The sequence below is a fragment of the Columba livia genome, chromosome Z, assembly GCF_036013475.1.
Source record: "Columba livia isolate bColLiv1 breed racing homer chromosome Z, bColLiv1.pat.W.v2, whole genome shotgun sequence".
NCBI classification, from domain to species: domain Eukaryota; kingdom Metazoa; phylum Chordata; class Aves; order Columbiformes; family Columbidae; genus Columba; species Columba livia.
The window spans coordinates 53,148,722-53,172,826 of NC_088642.1; the positions used below are offsets into that span (position 1 = coordinate 53,148,722).

General features: G+C 40.6%; 2 long non-coding RNA genes across 9 annotated transcripts in view; one reads left to right on the forward strand and one right to left on the reverse strand.

Annotated features, from left to right (window-relative positions):
- Positions 1-5,189, forward strand: part of LOC110363003 (uncharacterized) — a 35,185-nt gene extending 29,996 nt beyond the window's left edge. Inside the window, exon 3 of the long non-coding RNA XR_010468951.1 lies at positions 17-5,189. This is a non-coding gene — a long non-coding RNA (uncharacterized LOC110363003). The remainder of the gene's footprint in view (positions 1-16) is intronic.
- LOC110363009 (uncharacterized) overlaps positions 1-24,105 on the reverse strand; it is a 68,046-nt gene that overhangs the window by 29,923 nt on the left and 14,018 nt on the right. For 6 of the 8 annotated variants that reach the window (XR_010468944.1, XR_010468947.1, XR_010468946.1 and 3 more), the window contains exons 3-4: positions 19,492-19,638; positions 7,889-8,032 (exon numbers count right to left, since the gene is read on the reverse strand). This is a non-coding gene — a long non-coding RNA (uncharacterized LOC110363009). Of the gene's footprint in view, positions 1-7,888; positions 8,033-9,508; positions 9,634-10,856; positions 10,954-19,491; positions 19,639-24,105 lie in introns of all 8 variants that reach the window. The other 2 variants (XR_010468945.1, XR_010468949.1) reach the window with 2 other exon arrangements.

The following is a 24,105-nucleotide window of genomic DNA, read 5'->3' on the forward strand; positions in this document are numbered from 1 at the left end:
CCTTACCACAACGCAGAAGATTCCAGCTCTATAATGAACTCCTTGGCGGTCATCTGACCTCTTGCAGTCGATGAGTTCCTCAGCTACAGCACAAGTATCAGATGTTTACAGGAGGGCATGAGAATGTATCCTCAAGGAGAAGAGACTTCCCAAGATCCAATATCATCCTTTCACCCAGATAAGTGAGAGAATCAGAGCATGCCTTTGATGTTGTCAGCTTTGGCTTCATCCCTTTAACCACTTCTGAAGATGATCCAGCTTCCTCTGGATTGCGTTGGACGTGGGTTTTGGACATAACATTTGGACACCAAACTTGTTATTTAATTTGGAAGATATTAGACACCACCCTTTATGCAGCACTGGAGGAAAACAGAGTCCAAGAAAATTTTTCCATATAGTTCTCAGTAACAGGGAATCCACACAGGGAGGTCTGAGTGCGTTGGAGGACTTGCGCACAGAATTCAAACTACTTTTCTGTAGTATCTCTAAAATTTTCACCATTTCTCAGAAATACCTACCTACAGTTAGGTGTACAGGCTATACAATTCACCCTTTTGGTAGTTGTTTACCAACCCTTTCATCTTAGAACTATTTTGAATCCTAGACTTTCTTCCTCTAGCAGAATGAGATATTGCTAACAACACATATAAGATGTTATTTTAGAAAACTCTGGACTTGCTGGAAGCACTTCTAAGGTTTGCACAGCTTTTGGGCCCTTGTTGCAAGTGGACTTCGGATCATGCAGAGACAGTCAACATCATAACCAGCTGAAGTATGTTTTCAGTGGAATTTCAGTAAAATTGATAGGAATTTACAAGACACAAAAGCCGTAAACAAGGTCAAAAAATATTTGACAAAATGAACCCTTCAGCTTCTAGATATTTCTAGTTGTTTCCTCATAAAGTATTTCAAAGTTATCAATTTGCTCAAGTAAAATCCTCATTTGGAAAACAGTAACAATTTGTCTATGTGAGGCTGGGTTGACTTATGAACTTCCAGTGGCGTCAGTACTATTATACCAATGTGCTCCAGCTGAAGTATCAACACAGGCTTTGGAAAGTTCACTGATAAAATTACATATGAAACATAAGTAAGTCCAAGCTAAAAAGTTTGATCACTCTTATGGTTGCACTCTCCTTAACATACAAACGTATTTGGACCTTGAAACCTGGCTAGTGCCACGATGTGACTGAGGTCCAGCAGCAAACCTCATATCGGTACTTCTGCAGCATTCACAAGTTTTAGCTTTAGAATTTGGCTCCATCTTTCAATTCCAGTGTTCCTATGTGCTCAGGTTGAAGGGTGTGCAGCAGTCATATAAAACAATCTGTGAAAAGCTTGAGCCATTTAAGTGCGACTCCAATGTATTTAAAAGCAGCTTGGGACTGATTTTTCTCTCCCTTATCCTGGCTTTACATTGATGCTGTTCTCTTTAATACTGTGTACTTCTTTTGGGGTTACATTAGTGTAAGTGAGAGGAGAATAAGGCTAATTTACTTAGCTACATACCTTCCCAAAGGGCACTTTAAAGTTTTAGCATGTATTCTTCTTCGTCTTTCTTCCCTTTTAATCCTCCCTAAAGCTCAAAACATCCGAGAAGGATGAACAGAGAAAGTTTGTGTAACGGGTGATCTTTCTTTAGATAACTTATCACCAAGACAGTGGGAGTTTTTTATTCCTTCCACCCTGTCAGTAGGAATTGGCTCCAAGATACGAGAGATTAGCTGAGCTTTAATGACAAAGAAAGACAAACCAAAAAGAATTAAAAGAAAATAAGAGCCTTTACTCAGATCATATTAATGCTAATTTTCTCATTTCTTCGTTTTGTTACAAAGAAACCTTTAAAAGCACGTATTAAAGAGGCTGTTAAGTGGATCCAACTTGTTGTACAGTTAATAACTTTTCAATATTTGCTACTTTATCATTAGCTTCTCAAAAATTATTTAAAAAACACCTAGTTTCTTGATAGATAAAACAAGTTGCCAGAGTCAAGTTGTTTTCTCCCCTCTATTTTTTCAAGGGTGAACCATTAGGTGGGAATGGAGGACTGCAACTAGTCCTTTGTAGTCACCTTGTTGGCAAAGGTTGTTTGTAAAGATGCTGTGAGTTAAAATTTCCAATTATTGCTCAGTTAATCAGGCCATTGCTTTTGTACTCATAGAGCTTAAGTAGTGTTTCTGATCACCGCATAATTTAAATTACTGGAACACAGTAATCCTCACACCAAAACAATGCATCTGGAAACACAGCAACCCAGAGCAGCTGCTGGGCTGCCTCATTAAACAACCATTTGACAGAATGCAGCCAGGCGGATCCTAACACTCACCCTGGCAGGCAGTGGCAGCTCTGGATAGCCATGGGACTCAAGTTCAAAAACTTTCCAGGAACATTAACTCAAATTAAAATGCAGAAGCCACCTTAGACCTGCAATGAGTGCCTTGTTCTTTGATGGTCTCAGGTGTGCTACTAAACTGTCCTGGGAGAGTGCTGGTGATGCCATCGATTTCTGTGTGGAAATTGGGAAATGGTTGTGGACTTTGATACTTCCACTGGTAAACACAACTGACTTCATAAATTTAAATACCGTTGTCCAATCAGGAAATAGAGACATGTCATATGACATGATTATGTGTGACCACAGGATAACTTTAAAAAAAAAATGGTGATGAACACAGCTCAGCATCATCCCTAGCATCAATTCGTAAAAGACAGGGAGGCGAAGAATTGTCCATAGGAGTTACTGGCAAGTAGCACAAAATAATAAATAATTTTAAAGACTCGGAATGCATATAAATGGCTTAAGTGTTGATTAGTCTGCTCAGTATTTGTTGACTGTTGCTGACACCATTCTTCCTGACAAAAAATTCTTTCCTCATCATCATTCAGCTCAGAAAGGGTACAAGGCCTGTTTGCCCTATACAGTAACACATAGTTGAGGATAGTCCTGAAACAGCCTTTCTAGACTGAACAGTATCTTTCCTGATGTCCTGGTGGAAACAGACTTTCCATGGTACAGACCTAACACCCAGAGTTTTTGGAGCATTTGTACAGCTCCAGGACCAGCTCACACTCACACAAGTCATAATGCAAACTTCTTATTGTTGTTAATGTTACTGACACTCTTTCATGTCTAGCAAGACCCAGGTTTGCCTGCATAACCCATTTTAGGGGTAACTGACAAAGCTTCTTTGAGATGGGCAGCACAAGCAACACATATTAAAAGGCTTGGTGCCTGCCCTATCTCTCATTGTCCACGCCTGTGCCACTGCACTGATGGGGTCATGATCTCCCAGCAAGCCTTCTCAAGTGGTGGGAAGGGTATCAACACTGACACAAGGGTCTGAACAGGGTCACTAGTGAAACCCCAAGGCCATAAGCTCAGACAGACTAAACAACCACCCTAGCAGCTGTAGAAACCAGCCCTGTGGGTTGGCTCCCTCTGTGGTCCCCTGAAGGGGCAACTCATGATCTCTTCCCAACATCACTGTCCCACCTAGGCCCTGCTGTGGCCTTTGGAGGACAGGGACTTCCTACCTAAGCATGGCCAAGAGTCTACCTTTTAACTGAGACCACCATATCCCACAACGAATGCTATGACCAAAGTTCTCAAGCCAGGTAATAGCTCTGGAGCTGAGAGGCAACGTTTTCTTTATAAATGGTGCAGCAGAGAACCCAAACTTACTGCTGTTTGTCCGAGTCTTTTGTGTTAGGCAAGAAATGCCAGAAAGAAAATGATGTAAAATTACCCTCTATACCATCTTGGTGCATACCAAAAAAGACAACAGCTTTGCTGTTGAAGCCAAGAAATGCCTTCTTATAATAGCGTGAGAGCATTGTCAGCCACCAGCAGGAAGGGCACCAGCACAGGAGTGTGGCATCTCGCAGAGACAGCCTGGCATTGCCAGTTCCCAGGGCAGCCCAGCCCCTCTGAGCACAGCACCAGAAACCAGAGGCAGGAAAAGACTAAGGCAGTCTTGAGGAACCTGGCATTGCAGTGCACAAGTTAATTTAAGATTTCTCCCCCTCCCGCTGCTGTTAATGGGTGTTCCAGCCATCAAGGCAGTTTGGAGGTTAATCGTGAGCGTAAGAAAGTACTATAATTGGATGCAAAGGTCTGAACACTCCAGGGATAAAAAACCACTGTTCATTCCAGGAACATTTTAGCAACTGTTGACTGGTAGAAAGTAAACAGATTTCAAAAAGTGTCAGCATGCCATACCACTACATGCCATTCCAAGATGAACATTGTTCCTAAATATATTTCCTGTGAGTGAAGGAGGAAAACAAATCTAAATTTAAAGAAATAAAATCAAACCAGATGTGCACAAGAATATGTTTTTGTCTCTTTTTTTTCTTTTTTCTTTTTTCTTTTTCTTTTTCAATAAAGGTTTTTCTTTACTTTAGAGGTACGAAGTCAATAAATGTAATCCGAGAGCTGGCATGGCATTTGTTACCACCCCATTGAGCGCCCCTGCTATCCTTTGTAGCTACACTCATTTGCCAGTTTCTCAGAATATGTAATTGAGTGCAGGAATGCAGCAAATACTTAAAACTGATGAAGGCCTTTTAGACTTATCAAAACCACTTGTGCTTTCATGATTGTGCAAGGTGTGATGCTGAGCTTTGGCATATTATGAAAAATAGCTGTCAGTACATGTAACTCATTAGACTATTGCCAAGAAACATACACTAGATGACCTTTATGTTGAAGTTTGTCTGTCTGTTCAGTTCACTGCTGTAGACACTTCTGGAGTCTTTCTACCTGCAATTAAAACTCATTTACAGGTCTCCTATTTGCTGATGGTCAATGTCATTATACATACTATATCATATCCAGTACTGGAATATGAGTGATTCCAAGTCAGAAAGTATTATTGCAGGTGTCTGACTGGAAAACAAAGACTTCTTTTAAACAGGAAAAAGTTTTAGGTAAGTGTGAATATTTGCTCAAATTCCTTTTCCTTTTCTTTCTTTTTTTTTTTTTGACAGGTGTGAACAAGCATGTCAGTTCTTGCAGGTTGTCTTCTGTCCATGTCACTCCTCTCTTTCAGACTGAGCCTTTGTGGGTATGGCACCATGATGCCAAGCGTGCTTGTCCCAAAGGAGATTTTAGTTGGCTTTCAGATGCCAAAAATGGGTCAAATCGAACAACATGACACAGACAGCCAACTTCCACACAGTAGCATGGAAACAGATATGGCAAAAAAATAAAGGTCACCAGAGGAAAAAAAAAAGAAATGTGGAATAATTCCCTTGCTGACCCCCTCATAAGAGTTGCACAATACTTGTTTGTGATTTCGACTTAATTCCCACAAGACACACATACAAACACCCCATTACAGTTACCATGACCGTACACTCAGGCTTAGGAATTGCCCATACAAATGGCTGTTTGTAGTAAAAAGCCACCTGTGAATAGTAATTTTGTACACACATATGGTAATTGTGTGCAAATTACAGAAATGCACAGTTATGAAGTTTTGACTCTCTGTATGTCCATGTTAGAGATCAGGCTGTTAGAGTGGAATATGGAAATTCCTATCTAACAAACTCTTGTCTCTATTAACAACTAGAGGATAGAGAAGAAATGTTTCAGATGTTATATTGGCATTCTGATTAATGTTATACTGGGAAGAAAGACAGAGAATTTAGCACTGCAGCAGGTTGAGATGGGAATACCAGAAAAGTGAACTCTGTTAGCACAAGTCTGTAATTTCTTTAAAGTGAGAAGAGCACATGACAACCATAAATTTGCTGATACCATAGTCATTAGCCAAAAGGTCAAGAATCCATTAGCAGCTGCCACTGCAGAAAGCCACAGGGCCAGTAGCTGGGGGATGCAGCAGCCCTGGAGAGTCCTGCAGACGACACAGAGCATCTGATGATATTGCAACATCTAATCCCATGCCCCATGATCGATAACATAACCTTGCTATTGATTAATGCTTCCCAGGGCTTGGCTCATGTGAGGTGGCAGTGGATCAATAGCTTTCTAGCTTTCAATGTGGCAGCTAAACTCCTCATCGAGATTTGCACGTACAGCCACTAGAAACAAGTTCCTGCTCTTGCATTATTCTTTTTGACGGGTATGTTACCAAGTCCTGACCTCCATTGTGTCTTTAATTACAGATGGCAGGATACAATTCCTTGCTGTTAGACAGGCAGCATACTGTAGCTATTTAATGAACACTTTGCCCTGCCCAAGCTTTCTCTCTATACTGAGCTAGAAGCTCATTTCTCTTTTCCTACCCCTTTCACTCTCCTTCTCCCTCCTGCCAGACTGTACAATTCAAGATGAGGAAGCAAGCTGGTATCTCTACATGAACAAACAAATAAAACTTACTTCAAGCCCACAGCTATTGATAGTGGGAGGCACTGGACACTGGCAATTTTATTCACCTGTCTAGCAAGTAGCCTAAGAGCAAGTGGAGAAACGATACCTTCCTTAAAAGGAAAACTATACAAAGTGCTAACAAAGAGTTAAGCAAATTTGCATTACTGTACTTATGTGCAAGCTTAGTGTGACTGCGGGCCGCCCCCAAGCTGTGCTTGGGTGGTCCTGTACAAATTCGTATGCAGCGATCTATTAGTGGTATCTAGCAGTGATTTATGCAGCTGTCAAGCTGTCTTCATCAGTACAAGTGAATTGTGGGCACCATCAGCTAATGCGGACTCCTTCATAGTGTCTAAAGTAAACGAGGGCCAAATTAAAAGAAAAACAGCCCAAGGTACCACCCACTCATCTTCTCAGTTTTTTAATGACAAGTTCCCTCTACAGAAAAAACATACAGCTGCTCATATGAGACCACACTTACAGAGACCCCACTGTCTAATCACAGACAGCCTGTGAAAGTCAGCTTTCAGGGGCTTGGTTGGAGCAAGGAGAACAGGCAAAGTTGGCAAAGTTCCACCAAAAATTAAAACGCATTGATAACAAATAAAATTGACACAGGACCAAATCAGTTAGTTTTCATAATAAATACTGATGCATTATTTTGTCAGGGAATAATATGAAACATCTGATGATGATATAATACACCCTTTTAGTGTTGCGCCCGTGCCTTTGTTTTCAATAGAAACCAGTGCTATAGTGTACCTTGGTCCAGCTGCAAACATTAGTTCTAGCTGGTGTCCGATCCAACTCAACAACCTCAACTCTGCTGTTCTGGGTGCACAGACACGCTGGTGCTTTGAAAAGGGGCAGAACAGCATCCCTGAGTCACGTGTGGGAAAAATGCCAGTCTTCACAGTCATTTTTGAACAGTTTATGTGAAAATGGAGTGAGAAATACTTCTTGCCTGAAACACTTTTTGCCCAAAATACTATAAATTAACAAATGGATCAGAAAAGCAGGCACATACACACATGCACTCACATACTTTTTCAGAAAATATGCTTATATTTCATTCCAAATGGAGAAAAAATTGTTCTTGGCAAGACCAGAAACTTGACAACTCTGACACAATTAATTGTCACTGATTTTGATGTAACAGAAATCAATACTTTCTGCATAAAGTTACAGTCTTTCATCATAATTATACACAAACATTCAAGATCTTTGCACTCTCTTGAGCCAGAAGAATGGAGGGAGCTTGTGATAATAGTCTGCTCATGGTTCAGCTTTACAGAAAACATTTTTAATACTGCACTTATTAAGAAAGCAGAATAACAGAAGCACTTGTGGACATTGGCAGGGAAAAGAGCTGTCCACAAGCAAAATGTCTGTTTACAGCCCTCTTCTGTGCAGAATTATCTAAATCTAGACAATCTGGCTGGACTAATCTGTGACTGACTAAAAGAAGTGTAATGATCCCCAGTGGTTCCAGATGAGCTTTCATCAGACTGTAACATCTCCCAAACCACAGCCCCTTAAGAAGATGCCACCCACCTGTGATTCAAACAGGTGCTGAGTTGATCTTGTCCTCAATGGTTTGAACAATTTGCTTCAAAGTGAAGAGGAGGAGCCATGTGCCGTGGTGCTTTGCAGCATCCCTCCTGAGGCAGTTGGCATGGCAAGGATCAGCACAGAACACTGAAATGAGGAAAATGGTGCTTCAGGCAAAGTCCTGTGATAGACAGGTGAAGACAGTTGTGTTCACATTCTTTTCAGCAGCACTGAACTTCTTGTGCTGCCAGAGGCAGGAAGTAGATAGGAATTAAGAATTTCTGAATTAAAGAATCAAGTATTCCTTAGTTGTGTCAATACTCATGCTGTGATTTTAAGAGTTTTGTGTCTATGACATTCAGACTCTGAGAACTTTTGCCACCAAGTACAAATGCCCCCAAAGGTCTGTATCCTTTGTTAACACCCTGCTCTTTGGGACATTTTCTTTAACTGTGGCACTGAACATGGTGTGAACAGCTGCAGGGGCTGTAATTGTGGCCAGTTTTCTCTTCTGTGATTCCCCTCTGTTTTTTATTACTGTTCAGTCCTGAATTGCTGAGCTTTGTCCTAGCCTGAAAGTCACAACTATTTATCTTCCATCCCTGGTGGGCCTCAGACATAGTGGCACGAAATAAATCTCCAAGCCATCTTGATTTTAGAAGGTGCTCATTTGCTGGACAGTTCCCCAGTGACCTGACACGGAGAGCAAAAAGAAGCTGGAAAAGACACTTGCTGCTGTTCTGAAGTAGGCAGGAGCACTGAAGGGCCCCGTCTCAGTGCATTTAATGTGCTGCTAAAGAGAGCAGGGGACTGAGGCATATGTGGCACCAATGACCAAAGTGCCCCAGGGTGGAACCCACAATTGCCTTGTCCTCATTATTGAGACTGTGAGCAAAGCTGAGCAGTGGCAATGGGTTTTTTTGTTGCCATTGAGGTTAAATGTCAAACAGTTTCTTCCAGTAGAAGGAATTCTGATGGACAGACTTGTTTTGGGGTTTGTTTTGCTTTATTTGTTATCAGATGTGTTTATTATGACTTTTGAACTGAAGACAGCACTCATCCTGCCACTGTGAAGAAGTTCTCAGGATTGACCAGATGTGGATGGTTCCTACGCCAAAGTAAAAAGGGGGATATCTGTGAGCTAGATCTTGCAGGGCGATAAGAACTCTACCTCCAGACTGCAAGTAAAAACTTAGGAGCATAACCCTCTGTCTAAGTGATGTTGGCAGTAGCAGAGACTGTGTCTAGTTAGTAGTGATGGATTCTTATGAAGACTAAAGTCTCATGCTTCCATCCAGAAATCCAGAAAAAGTGAGACCCTCTCTATGTGTCTTTTATAGGTAGGATAATAAAACACATCAGTAACACAGTTATATGAAAGACAAATTAAGACTTTAGCAAAAGTCTGATCATTTCATTCTTAATGCATCTGAATCATTATACAGTCAGCAAATTACTTCCTTCCACATCATTTTCCCATTCTTCACTGATAATTGTATTGCAAATACTTAGTAAATCAGACCTCAAGAAGAGGAATTTTACTGAAATCAGTCTGGCCTGTGACTAATCTATTGCAAAAGTCAACATGGAAGTGACAGAGGTGCTTGCAGGACCCTACTGTACCTGAGGGATATGTTCCGGGCAGCACCTTTCCACTGCCTGTGATTCCAGCTATCTGTAATGAAAAGGTGGTCCTCCTTAAAGCCCATTCAATTTGACTGCTGTCTTCTGGGATATCGACAAAGGTCCTTTGCAGGAAGAGATGAAAGAATGCAGATTACATGGTTCCCACAGTGCCACTTATACGTGTGTCTATTCACATGGTTTGGCAAGAGAAGCTAGGGTGTCACATTTTAGGATTCATTGTTCATACCTACCAGGTCTGCAGTACAGGAGAGATTTAAGAGTATAACCAATGACACGAACCACACTATGGAAGATCAAGCCACATATTAACTTCATTTTATACTTCTTGGAGAGCTATGTTACTTTCCATGATTATATTTATTCAGGTGTTCATTCTCTCTATGAAAATAGAAACAGTTGCCTTATGTGGATGCTGTAAGTTCTATAAATTGCAATTTGGTGAGTTTTAAGCATGTTCTTGAACATCTTGCCAGGTCAGGATTCTGAGAAACATAGATTCAAATTTTAATGACAAGGTAAATCTTTTTGTGAATGAAAGGTAAAATTTATGCATCTGCAGCTGCATACCTGTGTCTTTGTGTGAAGAGGGGACTGGGAGTTCAGGAGCATATCTTCATTGCACAACAGAGATCAGCACAGAGATTCCTGGAGTACCATCAATGTTAGTACATCCCAGACTCAGGAATTCCTGGAGTACCATTGATGTCACTACATCCCAGACCCAGAAAGAGCATAGCTATGTCTGTACAGAGCCATGCTTGGGCTACCTGGCCATGCTACAATGCAAGAGTATTTAGCCTGGATGTCCAACTGTGCTGCAGTAGCAATACTGCCTGCCAGACAGTACAAGGTTCAAGCTCATTTGGAAGAGGTTCCCAGATCTTTGCCATGACTCCACATTGGGTGGTGTGATAGCTTGGGTCAGTTAGACGACATTCACAGCAACATGAATGAGTATGTCCTAGCCAAGAGTGTTCATATTAGAGCACAGAAAGAGAAGAGTAATTAGTAGCAACAGAATGAAACTATCAAACCCCTTGGGATGTCACCTGGAGTATAAAACTGGTACTGGTGATATGATAATGGCAGATATGATCAGGGCTAATGTAGTCACAAAAAGTAATTGACTTTAAACAGGGAGGTGTACCAGAAGGACTTAAACAGATGGAAATGCCAAGAAGGAAAGGACTTCCAAAAGATGTGCTAAATAATATTCATATATTTTTTTGTTTAAGGAAAACAAGAGCACAGGAGGAAAAGCCTTACTCCTGGAAAGAAGACTTTGGCAACAAAATCAGATATAATGGCTGAAACTCTAACTTACCATGTTGAAGAGATCAAACTCAGTAGCAAAACGAAAGGAGGAACAAGGAGGGCTGAATTCAGCATGAAGTATGTTTTCAGGGGACAGAGAAAGATGCCTAATGAGAAAAGTAAGGCCATAAAATTTTGTTGAAGTTTCCACACCAAACAATTTGTTCAGCCAGCAGAACTGTAAATCAGAGACTATTTTATTTCTGGCACAGATATAAATGAAACATTCTAGTCAGGAAAACATTTTTCATTATGTGCTGTGTAACCTCCCATTTGTAGGGGCATGTTATATTCATGACTAAAAACCTGTCTAGAATGTTCTGTAAAATAGAAAACTGTAAAACAGTCTAATTTTACCCAAATTTCCTAGCAGCTCTATCAATACCTCATTTTCCGCAGCTTCTCTTGTTCATGTTTGTTTCCCACAACACCATACTCAAATGAGACAAGAGGTCCTGGCAGCTTTCCAGGAAATTAGATCCACAAAAATACATTTTGCATTACTTAGAAATGGTTTGCACTGTCCCAATAAAAGTAGGCATACAGATAGATGATTTAATCAGTTAAAATGGCAGAAATAAGCTTGGACTTGTGAATTTACATCTGAATACAGAACACTTTCTTCTGAGAACTAATTGTACCTCAAAAGGCATATAAAATGAAAAGAGGCTCCTATGAAACTGTTTCATGAGTGGATTCCAGAGCAGCAGCAGGATGAGAATACCAAGAATAGTCAGGGCTCCAAGCACTCTGTTAAGAAGCACTTTAGGTCCTCAATGTGTTTGTTATTTGCACCACACCACACTTCATGAAATAAAGAGACAACTCTTAATTTAAAACTTTTTTCTTATTGGAGCAGCATGCTGGTTTTGGCTGGGACAGAGTTAATTTTCTGTATAGTAGCTAGTATGAGGCTATGTTTTGGATTTGAGCTGGAAACAGCGTTCATAATACATGGATGTTTCAGTTATTGCTGAGCAGTGCCTACACAGAGTCAAGGCCTTTTCTGCTTCTCATACCACCCTGCCAGAGAGTAGGTTGGAACTGCAGAAGAAGTTGGGAGGGGACACAGCTGGGACAGCTGACCCCAGCTGACCAAAGGGATATTCCATACCCTGTGACTTCGTTCTCAGCAATAAAAGGCAGGGAGAGGAAGGTGGAAATATCCAGAGTGATGGCATTTGCCTTCCCAAGTAACCGTTACATGTGAGGGAGACCGGCTGTCCTGGGGATGGCTGAACACCTGCTGCCGATGGAAAGTAGTGAATTGATTCTTTGTTTTTCTTCGCTTGCATGCGTGGCTTTTGCTTTACCTATTACATTGTCTTTATCTCAACCCATGAGTTTTCTCACTTTTGCTTTTCTGATTCTCTCCTCCAACCCACAGGGGGCAGGGAGAGGGTGAGTGAGTGGCTGTGTGGGACTAAGTTGCTGGCGGGGGTTAAACTATGACAAGTAGCTAAGGTAGCTCTCATCCATGTAAATATATGCACATATTTTTCTCCAACAGCTCTACTCACTAGAGATGCTGTCGTATTTTGACAAACAAATAAGATCTGTATTCAACTCCAAATTATTTCCTATATTCACAATGTTAGTTTGTACAATTCATGACTCCAACTCAGAAGGACTTAAGCCTGGACTTTGGGATGTTCATACTTGCCACACTAAACACAAGGCAAATACAGTTGGCCCAGGTTTCAGTCTTCCTTGTAACCCATCCCAGGCATTTTCAGGCAGATTGCAACACACCCCTTGACCTCAGACATGCCACCTAGCAGGAGCTAGATCCCCTAGCAAGCTATAATAGTGAATAGCCTCTTGGGTTGCAGCCTATTCTTCTTCCTCATCCCATCGCATGGTCTGACAGAAACTGTTTCAACCATATTCTCCTATGCCAAAGGACTCGTACACCAGCAAACAGGAAACTTGAGAGGATTCTGCTTACGGGAATAGAGTTTCATCACTATTTCATCTCCTCACTGGTAATATCAGGACATTTCTTCCACCTTCCTCCCCACAAAGAAAACATGGCACCCCTCTGGGGTATCTATGATGCCTTTCAGCTCTTTCATGTAGCTCCAGTGGCACAGAACTACTTTATGCCAGACAGGTTCCAGCAGTAGCCTGAAAAATTACCCGAAGGAAAATTATATTCTTATAACTTACCCTAAGCATTCAACTTAACAGCAAGACCTACTTTATTTCTCAGGAATGCAACTACTTCCCCAACACTGGCAGATATCAGAATGCCTGGAAAGATGCTGTTATGTTGGCCAAAAAACCCAACCCAAACATAAATCAAACACAAACATAATGAGCGTACTTCACTCTTGTGAGAAGCCAGTTTAATCAGTGAAAGAAAGTTGGTACAAGAAAGTTTTCTGCAGACCTGAGGTATTTAACAGAAGCTTGGCCTTGGTAGATGGGGGATGTCTTGCCATGATGGAGCAGACATGTCAGGAGTCTCTAGACATAGAATAGAAAATGACTGAGTGAAGAAATATTTTTTGTTTAAATCTGAAGCAACACAGAGAAGTAGTGACTGATCCAAAGAGGCATTGGTTTCCTTCCATTCAAGGAGATTGTTTCAGCCCTTCAGCCATTTTCAGAATACCTGCAATGTTTATCTTGTCAAACATATACCAAGACCAACCTCCAAGCTGCTGGGTGGTATTGCATTCCAAACAACATCTTCTTTTACATGGATGTGCTTTTTGCCAGAGTGCATCCTCTCCCTCTCCAAGCAGAAGCTGTGTGGCCAGCCTGAACACTTGCAGGGACTGATTTACACAGCAACTTGCAGGCCTACCCTGGCTGCTTGTCATAATCTACAGACGAAATTGTTTTCAAAATTGAACTCCTCAGTTCTTTTTAGCTCTTAGAAATTATGAAGAGACTTAAAACAGCCTGCATAGGAAATAAAAAAAAAAAAAAAATTGGCTGTTTACCCCATTTGACTTTTTAAAATAACTTTCATTACTGAAAGCTTGAGATAGAAGCTTTCTGCTAAATTTTTAGAGTGAGAAACTATATAAGAGGTGAATAACAAGAAAATCTAGCAAAGTTTGAGAGCTGTTTTGAAGTGGGAATCACCTTCCAAGCCAGAAATCTAGCTCCATGCTGGGGCAGTGAGATGCTTCTCTGTCCTGGCAGGGGTTGATGTTTGGGATTGAGTGCACGTGCGCAGCTCATTGCTTCTAGTTGGATCTCACACCCCTTTGGGTGGGAGGTATAAAGCTTCAGAAGGATTAGGCAAGCTTTAACTTTGGTGAGTATAGACTCTTGTTTGACTTTTGTCAAGCAAAAAATTGGTGAATATAGACCCTTGTTTGACTTCTTGTTTTGAGGAGATCACTGAACATTAATGGGCTACCATTAAAACCTGATGATCAGTCGTGATGTTCTGTGAAACTTGGAATGAAGCAAGGATCAAAAATGTATGTTAAAACACATAACACAGATGGCCTACTTAAGGCTTTTCAAATTCCAATGTTGATTTTTGTTATATGGAAATAGTGCAGTATTGAATTAGCTAAGAGTGCCTCTCTAGGATGCTATGGATCAGTTGGGGGTTGTTTTGTGTAAAAAACAAAACAGTGTTTGTTATAGACAGATTAAAAACAAGATTGAAAGTAGGATTTGTTGTTGGACCAGACGAGTATTTTACTTTCAATTTTAGTCTTAATTAAACTGTTTGAACAAGGCATGGATTGTGCCTCTAAGTGTTTAGAGTAGAAAGACAGACTGCATTATGAAAAAGAGGGAACAGTATTGGAAAGGCAATGGCAATGCAATTAAATAAATGGTATTACCTGATCAGCCATGATGTGTCATTTATTCTCTTTCACTCCTGCTTTCTCTCTTCTCCAATCTTTCAGCTACCAAAAGAATCTCCATTTTTCCTTCCCTTAGTCCATGAGACTTATAATTATTTACTGATATGCAGCCATGGAGCTGCTTTGCACCTCACTGAAAAATAATCCTCATGTCCACCCTACAGATGAAAATAATTATTTCTCAAAGATATTTCTTTAATACTGAAGACATTTTTTTCAAATAATTTTATTTTGGTGTTCTGTCTTTGTGGTGATAAGGAAGATTAAAAGAATGTCATGAACATACATGCCTCCCTAGCGTCATGTTGGAATTAAGCATTACAGAATGACAGAACTGCAGCATGCTGAGACAGAAAGCAACCTCTGCATATCATCTAGTCCAACCCCTGCTCAGAGCAGGATCACCCTAGCACAGCTTACTCAGGGCCTGTCCTGTTGGGTCTTGAATATCTCCACGGATGGAGACATCACCACTTGTCCAAGTGTCAAGCCACCATTTCAGAATAAATAAATTAATTAATTAAATTCCTACATTTGAGAAATTTGAGTTTGCACCCATTTCCTATTGCCCTACCACTGCAACCAGCCTGACTCTTTCTTCTTTATGCTCTCACATCAGGTATTATATTCATGTGCACTGACAAGATCCCCCTTGGAGCCTTCTCTTCCCCAGGCTAAACAGCCTCAACTCTCTAAGTCTCTTCTCTTTTAGGAGGTACTCCAGTTGCTTAATCATCTTCATAGCATTTCACTGGATCTTCTCCAGTATTCCTATGTCTCTTTTGTAGTAGAGAGCCCAGAACTGGACCCAACACTCCAGATACCTCTCACCAGTGATGAGTGGAGGGGAAAGATCACCTCCTTTCACCTCCTGGCAATGTTCTTCCCAGCTGTTGGAGTTCTTTGCTGTCTCATGATCAGTTTGGTGTTTACCCCCATGTTCTTCTCTGAAGAACTGCTTTCCAGCCAGTAGGTTCCCAGTGCCTGCCTGGGATTGTTCCTCCCCAGGAGAAGAACCTTACATTTCCCTTTACTGAACTTCATGAGATTCTGCTGAGCCTACTTGTCCAGACTGTTCAGGTGCCTTTGAATGGCAGCACCATCATCTGATTTGCCAATAACTCCTTCCAGTTATGTATCATCTGCAAAGCTGGTAAGAGTACAGTCTATCTCAGTGTCACAGTTATTACAATGCTTTTGATCAGCACTGTTTCCAATATTGATACCTGGTGTATACCACTAGAGACTGGCCTTCAACTGGACATTGTACTGCTGATTCCAAGTGCTTTGAGCTCAAAAGTTCACCCAGATTTCAGTCCAACTCAGTGTTCTCTTATCTAGCCCCTACTTCATCAATGAGTCTAGGAGGGTACTGTGGGAGACAGCATCAAAAGACTCTTTGACATCAAGATAAACAACATCCACTGGTCTCCCTTTGTCCACTGAGCCAGTCATTTCATCATAGGAAGCTATTCATTTGGTCAGGAGTGATTTCTCCTTCCTAAAGCCATACTGACTATTCCTGGTCATCTTCTTGTCCTCAATACATTTGTATGTAATTAGTAGCCAGGAATCTAACTATGACTGAAAGTTAACCAGAAACTTGATGAATCAACAAAAGTACATGACAAAGATGTTAGTTAGATTGCCTAGAGAATACAGGTACTTCCAGAACTTCATGTTTTTTTACTATACAACATGTCAAGTCAATATAATATGGCAAGTTCAATTCAGTTTCTATAGCTGATCATACATTTTATTATAGCCTCCATTCTCTGTCCTTCTCATGGGCTTTCTCTCCTCTACCTATACAGGACTGCTAATTGCTCCACTTCAGCTAGAAGACTTGGAGAGTGTTTCTACAGTATTTCAGTCTGCAGTGAGGTAAGAAAAGCAACATCACCTTAACAACACATCTTCAAAATCCTCAGGAAAAAAATGCCTCACATCTCTTGGGCAAGTGGTCCAGGCAAGATTTTATATAAATGGCAATGGACACTGTCCTTTATCTCCTAATTTAACACCTACGAACAATTATTTTAATATAAAATCATGTCTGACACTGTTGGTGTTCCAAGCTCTGTTCTGTAATGCCAGGTATTATCTGCAAACGCTTAACAAAGTTACATGTTCCTTTGGGAACCTTAGGTAGCATTTCATGGATTAAGGGTGGCCTTTGCTGTTTAGGTTGCAAGTTATTTTGCACTGTCATATCTGAAGTGCCCATGAACATTCACCAATACATGCTGTTATGAACCATAGGCATTAACACAGCATCAAGTGTGAACGATTTTCATGTATCTGTAAGGTACGCTGTAGCTGCAGGAGGTTTCAGTGTTGCAGCTTTGGAATGGGCACCTTAGTTCTAATCTAGGCACCAAAATCCTTTAGGATATGGTCTAAGATATGCTGTTGTCTGTTGCTGGCACTAGCATGAAGACAAATTTGGATGTAAATAAGAACTTGAATAGGCTATGCTTCTGCATTTCGTTTATCAAAAGCCTTTTTTCCCTCCCTTATGATAGATAAGAAATGTTTGGGTAATGCAGGGCCCAAACATGCAAAGCTTTGTTTCTGAAATAAAAGATAATGTGTGCCACTAGAGGTCCTTCCATATGTTTCAATGGATCTGGCCCTGCTGCTAAATACAGGGCTGGTTATATGTTTCATGCAAGAAAGTCATCCTTCTTGTGAGAGAGAGCTAGTGCTGATTGTTTCCTGACTGTAACTAGGACAAGTGAATGCTCTGTTTCTTATCAGAGAGCTGGTATCTGTTCCTCCTTTTAGAGAGTTCATCCAGCTGGCTCATGGCTTTCACAGCTCAGCCAAGAGGGTGGGGGGAAGGGGATTAGCCCAATAGTTTCACTAAATTACACACATTCGTCAGCCGCTTGACTTCTACACTCAAGTTCTTGCCTTTTATGGCAGACCCAGGGAAAATGACATAATGGTATGCCATACAGCATGTGTACACAGGGAGCTGGGGATATATTTCATATATCTTTATAAGTCTTGTTTTGCAAACTTTTCTAAAGGAATTTTGAATTTATAGTCTGATAAGCAAGTTCACTACAAAGGGTAGCTGGATCTCTATAAGAAGCTACATGCTCTGTCAAAGCAAAAGAAAGAAAGAAAGGTGTGGGTTACTGAATGAAGCTCTCATCCGTATGCAAGTGCGCATGCAGAGTTCATTAAATTCTGCTCTTGAGATCAGTAGCAAAATTCTCATTAAACCTTGGATTTTACTCTAGGCCTGTGCTAGAAAATAAATTTGCATAGCTGTTATTGTTTTGTGCAACAACAGCATCAAAAAAAAGAGTGGTTTTGAATGAAATGATAGAAGACACTATTGTCTTCATGGGGAGCAGGCTATTGTGAAAGAAACTTGCTAAATTAAATCCTTAGCACAGTTCCAGATTCTGATGTGAGTTTTGGGAGAGATGGGAGTTTTCTCTTTATACATTCCAATAAGTGTTGAGCTTTCTTTTGTGTTATGGAGCTCTGATCATCTGGCTTTCTCCATAGGACTTCGGTGGAACATCTCCAGTTTCTGCTAAATATGGAGCTGGCCAAATAAAATTGCACAAAATGGCAAATTGAGGATAATCATGCCTAAGTGTGTGGGCATTTGGGATCTCATCCAAGTAAATCAAAAAAGGAAGTTGTATGGGCCTGATTCTCACCTCATTCTTTTTCTATCACCAGTTCATGCTGGCATAAATCATCAATGGGTGATTTATTTTCTTGCTAGATTTTTTGCATAGATACTAGGAACTCATTGCATTAAGCAACACCATTTTATGCTTCTTCTACCACAAAAGCCCTAACTCTCAGTGCCACACCTTTAAAATTATCTTGCAGGAAAAGTAGAAGAAATACAAGACTTATTTTTATATCTTCTTGTGCCCTAACTTGATACGTTAGTTGGCTTTGATCCCATACAGCAGTTTAAGTGGATGAAAGAGGAATGTATTTGAGTTGCTTGACTGCTACCAATAAATGGAAAAGTGCCAAGCCAAGTAACATAAGACTCTTGAGAAGGCGTTAAGGATGTACAACTGATGAGTTACCAACAGTTTTCACCACATTAATCATCCAAACGTAGTATGAACAACTTAGTTTTCTGAAACTAATTAACAGGAATTCATGGCTGAAATTAGTGGTTCTCGAAAGTTTTTCCTATCAAAATCTTCCATAATCCTTCTTCTTAAACTACACTATATATTATTGGCCATATCCTATGTAAGATTAACTTACTCAAATATTCATAGGGCTACCGATTCTGAACCTTGCCTTGGATTCAAAACAGGTTTTGGGTGAGGAGAAACTGGATTTGTTCAAATCCATACATGTCCACACTTTAGGAGCTGCAAATCCACGTAAATTGTTTCTGACATGAATCTGGCAAACCTGTTCTAGATAAAAAACAGGAACAGATTACACAGCTCTGTCATACCACCTTTCTTTTTCATCCTAGGAAATAAAATTACATTTGTCCCTTCTGCATTCTGAGAGGTGACTTAAACCATAGATTCATTTTAAGCTAGGTTGGCTCAAGACGGTCATCCCTCAGTAAGTCCACTTGATTTTTTCCACTGATACATTTTATCCTAGGTTGAGAGACCTCCAGAAACGCTGGTTGTAAGGGACATCTTGGAGTCCAATCTCCACCTCAAAGCAGGGTTATGGCCAGCACTAAACCACGTCAACCATGCCTCTACTTTGCTGTTACTTTTTGGAAGTCAGATTATCCTACTATGGTGTCTTTAAACAACAAAATAAATAAAAGAAGAGGAAATGACTCACTGAAAACATCCAAAGGCAGAAGGGCAATAGTTCGGTCTGGATTTTAAGAGGGCCTCTTATTCTTTGTCATCAGGAATCTCTATGTTCAGCGATAGGCAGGTCAAACATGCTTCATGAGGCTGCTGAGATAACAGTGGTAAGTGTCCACTGCAGAGAACAAAAACGAAAATAAAATCTTGTTAATGTATGTAACAAGCTCCAGTTACAGGCTCAACAGAAAAATAGCCTTCCTCAAGGATTTATACCCCACATTTATAGGTGACTGCTCTTTTGGAAGACATGACCTAACCTGACACAGGACAGCAAGAATGAACAAGTCATCACTCACAAACCTCAGCAGAAATACTTGGGATGAAAAATAGTAAAGAACACCCTGGATGATTTTTTTTCTTCAAATAAAGAGTTTCATTTAATTAAAGGGCAGGTGAAGAATACTCTGTTTAGAAAACAGTAATTGTGGTGGCTAACATCTGAAGGAATGTAGCTTCCCTGTGGAAGCTTTCCTTGGAGATGGCTGGCAGGTTGTTTTGTGTGCTGGTCAGATACTGGGATGTGTCACATTGCAACTAGGACCAACAACATCTTGAAGGGTGAAAAGGTACACGACACCCTGAAGGGTGAGAAAATAAGGTGACTTTACAACTTCAGTGGCAAAAAATTAGTCTTTCCAGAGAAGGCAGCAGGTCAGTGATCAGCAGAGCTGCATTGAGCTATCTTGGCCCCCCGCAGTCCTGCCCTCCCCTTCACCCCAAGTCATTCCTCTGTCAGCAGCTGCTCCAGGTAGCTTTTGGGTGATGTCTGACCCACCTGGATCAGCTGTTACCATCCCATCTATCTCCCCACAGTGAGGCAGGGTGGACTTGAATAAAGTAAATCAGCTCCTATCAGAAGGAAAATGGGTCTACCGGGAGCCGTGGAGGACAGTTATGGCATCTGGCAAGGAGGACAGGGCATTGCTGATGGGAGATTTTGGCTGTAGTCACTGCATTACTTGGATCTGAATCATTCAAAGGCAGCTTTGTGGTATTTTTAGTGATATATGATTGCTGTAGACCACCTGTCTGTATAACACAGGAAGAACAAAACTGCAGGAAAAATTAGGGATTTGCAGAGATCTGCAGATTTACTGTATTTTGGCCATGAAATCACAGCTCTGAATCCACAAGCATATAACTTCTACTCCATCACTCCCTGTATTTGTAGCTCATGTATACAGCCACCAATGTATAGCCTTGCAGAGTACTTTCTCATCTGTCTCTCAAAAGTGCTCAGAGCACGTTATATTATATGTGCATTTATTTATTATACATGCACATTATATTATACGTGCTTCTCATTATTATTGGTGGGTTATATTGAGATGTCTTGAATTCAAGGACATTAGAGATGTCTGGGGGGCTCCTATGAGTTCAGCATGTTAAAGTTCACAGTTCATGCGTGAAGCCTGTGAATCCCGGTTTAGGGCTTGCCACATGTGCCCAATAGTTGGAAACACAATCACATGAGGTTAGAGTGGTTGTCATAATTGATGTTAGGGTCATATCTTGCTTCTGATGAGATTCAGCTGGTCCTGCCCTAGAAATATAGAGCAGCTGTTTAAAAATGTTTTGTAAAATGCTGTATAGGCAACATGGATAGAATTCTAGAATAACTTGACCTAGAGGATCCTTCAAGCTTCACAATTAACCATAGATCCTCTTTAGCTATGCTACTGCCACATTCATGTGGCCAATGGAAAGAGCCAGACATTCAAAGGGAGCATTAGGATCATACAGCCTTACCGTTTGCAAGCCAGGAAAACCTTGCCTAATAATTCTGCATTGACGTTATATTTTCTGTTTGAGCTTTATGTATATCTTTTAGAAAAAATATCCATTTATGACTTAAAAGCATCAGGTATGGTAGAATGCACCACATCCATAGCCAGATGGTTCCAAAGATTAAGTAGTTTCCCTTTTAGAGATTTGCACTTCATTTTTCATCTGCTTGTCTCATACCGGTTTTCAACTACTTGATCTCAATATGACTTTTTTTCTGTTAAATCAGTGTCTGCAATTATCTGAAGTATTTTTCCATGTAAGCATTTCTAGGCTGGAATTAATCCACCTCCAAATCTTCTCTTGGAAAAATAAAATAAACTAAGTTTCTTAAATCTTAATCTGTCATGTATGCTTTATAGACCCTAAGTTGTTCTTATAATGCTTTTCTGAACACAGTCCAGTTTCTCAGTGTCCTTTTTGCAGAGAGGACAAGGTTTGTAGTTGGTAGTGTTCTTATTCATGTTGGAGACAGAGATAATACCCTCTTTCCTATTTTGATTGCCGCTTGATTCTGCAATGAAGGATGGCATTCACAAACTTAGCTGTTATGTTACCATAAGACCACATGTTTCATGGGCTGCCTAATGTGATTTTTATGTGTTTTTCAGATTAATCCACAGAGTAAAGTGCCATATTTTATAAGCATATTCTATCCTTACTGTTTTTCTAGCATTATGGTCCAGAACTGACATATTACTCTATTCACCAACTGACTCTCTCAGTACATATAGATGATGTAAGCATTCCATGATTTACAAATGCCACTTTTTTTACTCTTTCCCACTTTCACTAGCACTGGTTTCATGAGTTCTCCCCATATACCGAAAAAGACTTTGAGCATCTTTTGGTCAAAATCAGATCTCTGAGAAGCATACTGGGAATGATCTTCTAGCACACTGTTTCTCTGTTTTCAGTTATTTTCAATCAATTTTGGATACATGTCTATTATATAACCTATTTTTAACATAATGCTAAATCTGAAATGTGTTTCTTTTATCTGCACACCAAATGGGACTCAGTCAAATATTCTACTGTTTCTCTTTGCTACCTGTGCAAGACTAACAATGTAGACTCTGCAGCATCCTAACTGTGCTTATTGACTATACGACACAAGCATATCAGATCTAGCTCCACAGGACTTGGGACAATATGCTGATAGCCCCTGTTTTCCTCTCTAAAAGACATTAGAGCTTAGACTGGATGATGGGCTACCAAACTGCCTAAATGGCTGTTGCCAGTCTCCATGCATTTCAGATGTTACAGTATCGCAGAGCAAACCCTAGGGCTGCTTTGGGCAAAACACAATGGTGAAACACAATCATCATGATCATGGTAAGACAGCATCACTGTTATCTTTCTCAAACATCAAATTTCCTCAGAAAAGACACCAAGGTTCTGTTACGAGACCTTTTATCAAAAAAACTATCTCAAATGATTTGTTACAACAACCTTTCTGCAACTTCACTCAGCACCTATGCCAGGCTACCCAGCTATATACATACTATGGTTATCCTATTTACTTTTAAAATATTGGCATTAAATCAGAATTTTCAGTCCTCTGCTAGTCTCTCAGGGTTGGTTAGTAAGAAAATCAGCATTAGCAGGTTAGAAAAGCTCTTTTAAGCTACAGTGCTGAATTATCTTCTTCCGTTCTGGGCATCCTAAGTGACCATTTCACAGTGAGAATTTTTTCTAGAATTACTCCCTTTAACCAACTTTATGCATCAGAGATTTTTTTTACCACTTTTAGCTTTTCTTATCACATACCTCCATTTCTGAGTTTTGATTACTAATGAGCATCACCTGTGATTTCCGTAATATTCTTGTTTGAACCTCCTTATTTGTTTATTGTTATTGTCCAGTGGTTTGTTCATTTTAGCTGTTATGTGCCAGCAGGACCAAGTGAATAGGCTCCTGGAGTCCCAGCAGAGCAACTTTCTTATCATAAAACTGGGCTGCAGTTGTTGGGGCAGAAGCCCTTTGCATCACATCTGACACATTTGGGAACAGAGAGCAAGGGGATGGTGTGTTACCTCCCATGTATCACAGTGCTCCCATGTCAAAGTGGTGCAGAGCTCTGGGCATATCTTGTCACTCAGTCGTGTCTCTTCTTGCAGGCCCCACTGTCATCAGTTGATCTGATCTCTTATCTGCATAATCTAGGCTTCAGGGCTTCATATGCTTTGGGTAAACATCCTGTGATCTCAGTGCTTACCTAACGTAGTTCACATGAAGCAGTACCCCCTGCACCGCACTGAATGAGCAGTGTGCCACAGATCGATAGGTCCTCGGGACACATGACAAACACCATCAAAGCAGGATGCCAGACCTGTGATCTCTGTGCCTGGGCAGAAACTGCCAGAAGGAATAGAAGAACCACAAAAACCAAGGGGTGGAAGGCATAAATACAGCTCCTATGTGGCGTGAATTGATTCTGTCCAAGGCACTTTGCTTTTTTTCTAGTGCTTTACAGTCTCTTAGTGTTTTACTTAATGTTTTACTTAATCCATTGAGATTTAAGCACCAGCTGTGCATTTAAACCATGGCTTCAGCCAAATCTTGGGGGACAATGTCTTGAGTAACATTGAAAGAGAGGGCCAAGGGCCGCATAACACACCTGATGTGCAGTCCTAGGGAACCATCCTGGAAAAATACACAATTTTATGAATCATTGTGCTAGTCCTTCATCCACAGAGACTGTCAAATCCCTTCAGAGATGGATGATAGATCAAATACATGGCAGAGGGTTCAGTAAAGTGAATGTTATGTTTGGTAAACTGCACTTCTAAAATGC